The following is a 6,000-nucleotide window of genomic DNA, read 5'->3' on the forward strand; positions in this document are numbered from 1 at the left end:
GGAATGTGACTCTTTCCTTATATGGGAAATAATATATATATATGAAAGCTACTAAACTTTTACCCTGCCTGTTATTAGAGTCATTTAATTCACCTGTAATTTTGCAGCTGGCTTGGTTGGCTCTGTTTTAAGAAGTAAAACCATCTAGTGTCTTACCAACCTGAGCAACTTGAGCATGCATTCACTATATGCATTTTTATATCTTTATATCTATCTCTAGATTATCATCTATTTGTCCTGAAAACGTTCTTCCATACTTAGCAGACACTTTAAACAGGACTGTGGGTAAAATCTAATTAACAGTTCTACTCAGAGCTAAACACTTCCTTGGGAGATTTTGTAGAGGACACTCAAAGTAGGTCACTGCCATGCAAATCTCCCTGATCCCCTCGCCGCCCCAATCCCTGTTAGATCTCTGTGCCTTCAGTACTTGCGGTGGTCTTTATTTGCTTTCCTACTAATAGGTGCAATACAGGGCCCATAAATAATCTATCTTTAGCTAATCTGGGTCTGTTTGTCTATAGTCATTCTGGTTGGTTGTCTAGGTGGACTTTGGAGATCATATCAATGTTGTGTTAGTAAATACAATCAGCTCTCTGAAAACACAGAAGGGTCTTACTTGTGGTTTTTGACAGGCTTGGTGGTGTATGTTCTCTCACCATGGTTGGTAGTAAGCCTCCAAAATGAGTTGGGTGAAAAGATACATGGTTGAGCATTACTTAGTGTTTTCAAAATACAGATGGGTCAGAATTAAATGGTCCCAAGAACATAAAAATTGATAATATAATTACAGAGGGAACAATGAGCCCTGATTGGTTATTCTTTTTGATATTTTTTAATTTAATTTAAAAACTTATTCCATGCCATTAAAAATAAACATTTTTGAGAAACAGGTAAAACTTTTTGAAATTTTAACAATTGTCTTCTGATAACTGAAATAGATTGGCTTACAACACCTGTATTTCCTAAACCATTGCAAGATGACTATTAGTTTTGATTTAGACAGAAAAAAAAAAAAAAAAGAATGCTAGGGACAGGAAAGCGAGCAGTATATGGTTTAGGTAAAACCATAACTGGGGAAATAACTCCCAAGCAGAAATCAAGGGATAGCAGAGACCTGGTGAAATTGTGCATGTTAGTTTCCTTGGGTTGCCACAATAAACTACTACAATCTGAGTAGCTTAAAACAATAGCAATTTATTGTCTCCAGGTTCTTCTAAGGGCTGAAAGTCCAAAGTCAAAGGCCAAGGTCCCGTAAATCCTCTAAGGGAGGAGCCTTCCTTTCTTACTCCAGCTTCTGATGGTTCTGGGCATTTCTTTTGTGGCAGGCATAATCACAATCACTGCCTCTCCTCACATGGCTGTGTTCCCTCTGTTTCTCGGTATCAATTACTTTTGTCCTATAAGTACACTATTCATAGCGGACTAAGGACCTACCCAGCTCCATGACATCTCAACTTAGCAAATGATAACTATACTGACCTCTTCCTAAATCAGTTCACATTCTGAGACTTGCTAGTAGGGCTAGGGGTTCAACTATTTTCAAGGGAGATCATTTCTTGGTGTTATGTCTTGGGGGTATGGTGAATTCTTTAGAGGAGGCTATGAATAACGGAATCTTTTTTATGTTTATATATGCCATATATACATATATATGAAGAATAAGCTGTAAGGTATAGAGACACAAGGAAGAAACTCTTTTTCCTACTCTGTGTTTGTGCTTCTTTCGCTAAGAAGATGTGACTCAGTGAGAATACTTATGTGGTTATGACATATTGAGTATGTACATCTTGCATTAAAGACGAAGACTGTAATTGTGTCTCCAAAATATTAAACCAGATGCTCGCTGGTCTTGAATTCATTTGATGAAACAAACAAACAAAAAAACCTTTTATTGAAGTAGAAATGTACTTTTAAATCAGAGCAATCGAAATTCTTAGTAACATGGGAGCAATTGAAAAAGTGCTGAATGTGAAGGGAGTTGCTGTGTATTAAAAACTCTCTTGTGACAGACTTTTAGAGGGTTTTTTTAAAAAGTGTTGAACCCTCATAGCAACTCAGAAAAAAAAATATTGCTAACTGCCCTTTGATAAGATGCATTGGAAGATCTAAGGCTGAAATTACTCACCCAACATTCCAATGACATCAGGTAAGGAAGTTGGAATTTTTCCCAAATTATAGTTTGCTCCCAAAGCCATGTTGTTTTCATTACCTACCGATGGGCATTGGCCCTTTTTTGGGAACTGCTAAGGAATTCTATTGCTAAATATATACATCTAAGATATTGAAATTATATTACTGCTCTTAGTGATTCAGGGGAATTCATATTCCAACTGATATAAAACTAAAAAAACAAGAGAAAAAAAGAGAAAAAGCAAGTAAGTGCATTGGAAATGTATTTTCAATGACTGCTTAAAGGGCATTCTAATGTGGAAAGAAGTTACTCTTCTTTATTTTCAATTTCATGTGAATCATCACACCTTCTATAGCACAGGGCCAAATTTTTAAAATGAATCTGTCAATTGGGAAGCTCAGCTCTGAATAGAGAACTCATGATTTGGTTCACAAAGTGATGGATCTGAAGGAAGTGCCCAGGTGAAAGAGGAAAACATTTGCTGTCAGCTGATGCAAAGATCAGCACTGAACAGAAGGGTTCGTCACCTTTTGACCAGTGCGACTGCTCCAGGAAGGTTACTGGTGGCAAATGCCTAGTGCATGGCAAATTCTCGGGGTGGGGTTGGGGATTGGAGTTTGAGGCACACTGCCATTCCAGAAGATAAAAGGCCGATACAATTGTTCCATCCCTTGAGTCTACGATTCTCTAGCACTGGGTCCATGAGTTGTAGAAGACTTTGTGGTTGCTAACTCTCAGGCCATCGTAAACTTTGGTTTTGGTCTTCTGAACACTTCAAAGCTTGTTTAAAAACTATGCTTAGTTATATTTAAATTTCATCATACTCTCCCAGAAACCACTTCATATTTGGTTTGAGATTATGAGTCAATGCCAGTTCTTCAAGGGTCAGTTGTAAAGAAGGCGCTTTAGCATAAAACATGATTTCAAAAGCAAAGAGGGATGAAGGGAAAGAGAGAAGAAAAGGCTAAAGAGAGAGCTTCCAACCGAGAATACCTAAGACCCATGCCCTCAGAAATGATCACTGTTGTGATAATAACCAATCTCCTTTGACAGCTAAGCAGAATTTGGGTCAGAAGCAATCTCTCTCTCTCTCCCTCTCTCTCTCTTACTCTGCTAAGTTTTGTGTTTGAGTTGACTTAAAGGAGTTATTGAATTCTAAAGTGATGAAAGTGTTTTGTCAGTAATCAGGTCACAATTGCCTTGAAACAAAAAAATAAAAGCATTTGTTTCTTTACTCATTTATTTCTTTAAAAATTTCCCCAGCTTTCCATGTATGTGAATTCTGATTATCCCATGGGCAAATGAAACATATTGTTTTTGTTGCATAAATTGTTCAACATCTTTGAAGGGTTAGTGATCAGTTTTTAAGATCTAGCATCTCAGCAGAGTGAGCAACTAGCTTCTTGGAATTTATTGTGAAGAAGGTAATCACTAATATGTCAAATGCTGAATTGAGTTCAAGCACAAAACTTAAGAAAACAATCAATAAAAACTGTTATAGGAAAGTCTAGCACTAAAGAAAATTGCTGGATATGTTATATCTAGCCATATCCTGAACGTCTTTGCAACCAATAAAACATAGGTGATAGAGTATTTCATGACTTGGCAACAAGTGTCGGCAGCCTGCCTCCTCTCTCTCTTATCACACAAGCAGAGTTTTATATATATATATACATATATATATATATGCATACATTGCTTTAAATTTTTTTTTGCTATTGTTAAATTTCATTCTTTTAGGCTTATAGATGACATTTTTATTCTGAGGAAATAAAAGGGATGCTTTTGAAGATGCATTTGGGATGTTTTAACAGAGAGAAATGTCATGTCATCTTTATTTGCCTTATGATTACAGAATATTTTATGAATAATCTTTGTTTAAGCTCGATATAAAACTAAAACTGTAGAAGTAGGCATTTGGCAATGCAGTTAGGAAACAGTTTGGGACAGCCACATTCCGTGTTGGAATACCTGGATTCAAATCCGGACTCCATTACTGTTCTGACTTTCCATTAACCCACAATCTGGGAAGGGAGGTTTGGCTTGCGTTTCCAGGCTCCAGCTTCTTATTGGCCCAGCCATGATGGTTTAGGACCTGAAGAGTCAACCAGCATCTATGAGTCTGTTATCCTTTCCATCTCTCTGCCTTTCAAATAAATAACAATTGCTATGCCTGGAAAATCCAACTCTATAAATATCAGTAGTATTAGTACTCTCTAGTTTCTTCACAGAAAATTTGGCATTTGTCTCCTGTAGTTAATTGAGGTAGATATTCTGCTATGTTGTTCTTTGGGTTAAGTTTTCTAAATAGAAAGCAAAGGGTAGGTCTAGGACTTTACAGGTTGTTTTATATAGCGCATAACATTAATAAAATAATTAACAGTAGAATTAATGTGGTTCTTATGAAATAGTAAGTACTCGGTAATTTTAGTAAGTGGCTTAACAAAATTATCTTCCCGGCAGCAAAGTCATCACATTTTGTTTTTCTTAACTCTTCTCATTTAGTTGCAAATAGGTTAACTAGAAAGAATTGCAATGCTTGAATACTCAGAAATCCTTTGCCTGGGTTATGCTGTATTCTGTTGGATCACATGTAACTAGTGAGGATTGAATTATAAAGCAAAGGGGCCAAACAAAAAAAGCAAATCTTGATTAGGAGATCTGTATAGGAGAACGGTTGAGTCACTGTGTGTCTGTGCATCTGATGGAGCATCAAATTCAACTGTAGGTACATACTAAACAATGCTGCCTGTGGCCAATCTGGTTGTGCATAACCTGCACGTTAAATATTTATCAAAGTCTCTTGGTCACCAATGACAAAACTGTCCTATGAAAAGCATCTCAGCTCATAAATAAATTCCTAAAAATACTAACTTTAAAATAACTTTGCATCTCCTATAAAGATCCGTTTTATAAACACAATGGAAACGTTTTAAACCAAATTAATTTTGTTTCTTGTGTAAAAAGTAATGTATAGAGAATAATCAGATTACAGAGGTTATTTGTTTCTTCAGTATGTTATAAACTCCAGATTCCACAGACATTTGAGTCAGATAATTCAAGAAAAGAATGGTTGAGTTGATATATAACCTGGCATTACATCATTTTAAATTGTGTATGATTAAGGATTAAAAGAAAAAAGATTTGCTAGTTTGCTGAAATTGGCCTCTGTTTTACAGAACTGAAGTTTCCTGGTGTAATATAATAGTTTTGCTTTGTATAATCGTGCTGCTCCCATTTCTATAAATGTGCATTGTTTAAGATACTGTTTGTAAAGCCTGAGCCATAGTTGACTACAAAGGCTTATATGACATATTATTTAGATAAGCCTCTTATACAGTGATAGGTATTAAAAAGGTGGACACTGGAAGGAAATGGATGAAGTCATATTCCACACTTTCAGTTAATTCCCATATGTCTGACACTCAAAGCTTTCCATCTTTTGTTTTTTTCCTTCCAGTGAATTTTTCATCAAAATAATACATGGACATGTCTAAGTATACATATTAATTTTAGCAATTCTTTCCCTGTTACCATTTAGCAGATCTCTTCTCAATTTTTTCTTCTACCTGATTTCTTATACTATTTCTCCTTCTTTTGTAAATCCTGCTGCTTCCTCTCTCTTTTGGTCCCATTCTTTCTCTACTTCCCATCTGTCTCTGGGGTTGTGGCACTTAATAACTTCAACTAAGTGTGTGTCCTCATGCTGGTTAAAGGATACTGACCACTCTTTCCTGTTACAGATGTTTAGCTGGTGATGACTGAGTACCGACTGTCTCATCACATTTTCACAAGCATGGAAGTTAGGTCATCTGATTGTGCCTACATCACAATGAGTGGCTTAACTAACTTCAGCACATTTCCCA

This window comes from Ochotona curzoniae, unplaced genomic scaffold, assembly GCF_017591425.1.
Source record: "Ochotona curzoniae isolate NIBS_2020 unplaced genomic scaffold, NIBS_Ocur_1.0 scaffold_3208, whole genome shotgun sequence".
Classification (NCBI taxonomy): Eukaryota; Metazoa; Chordata; class Mammalia; order Lagomorpha; family Ochotonidae; genus Ochotona; species Ochotona curzoniae.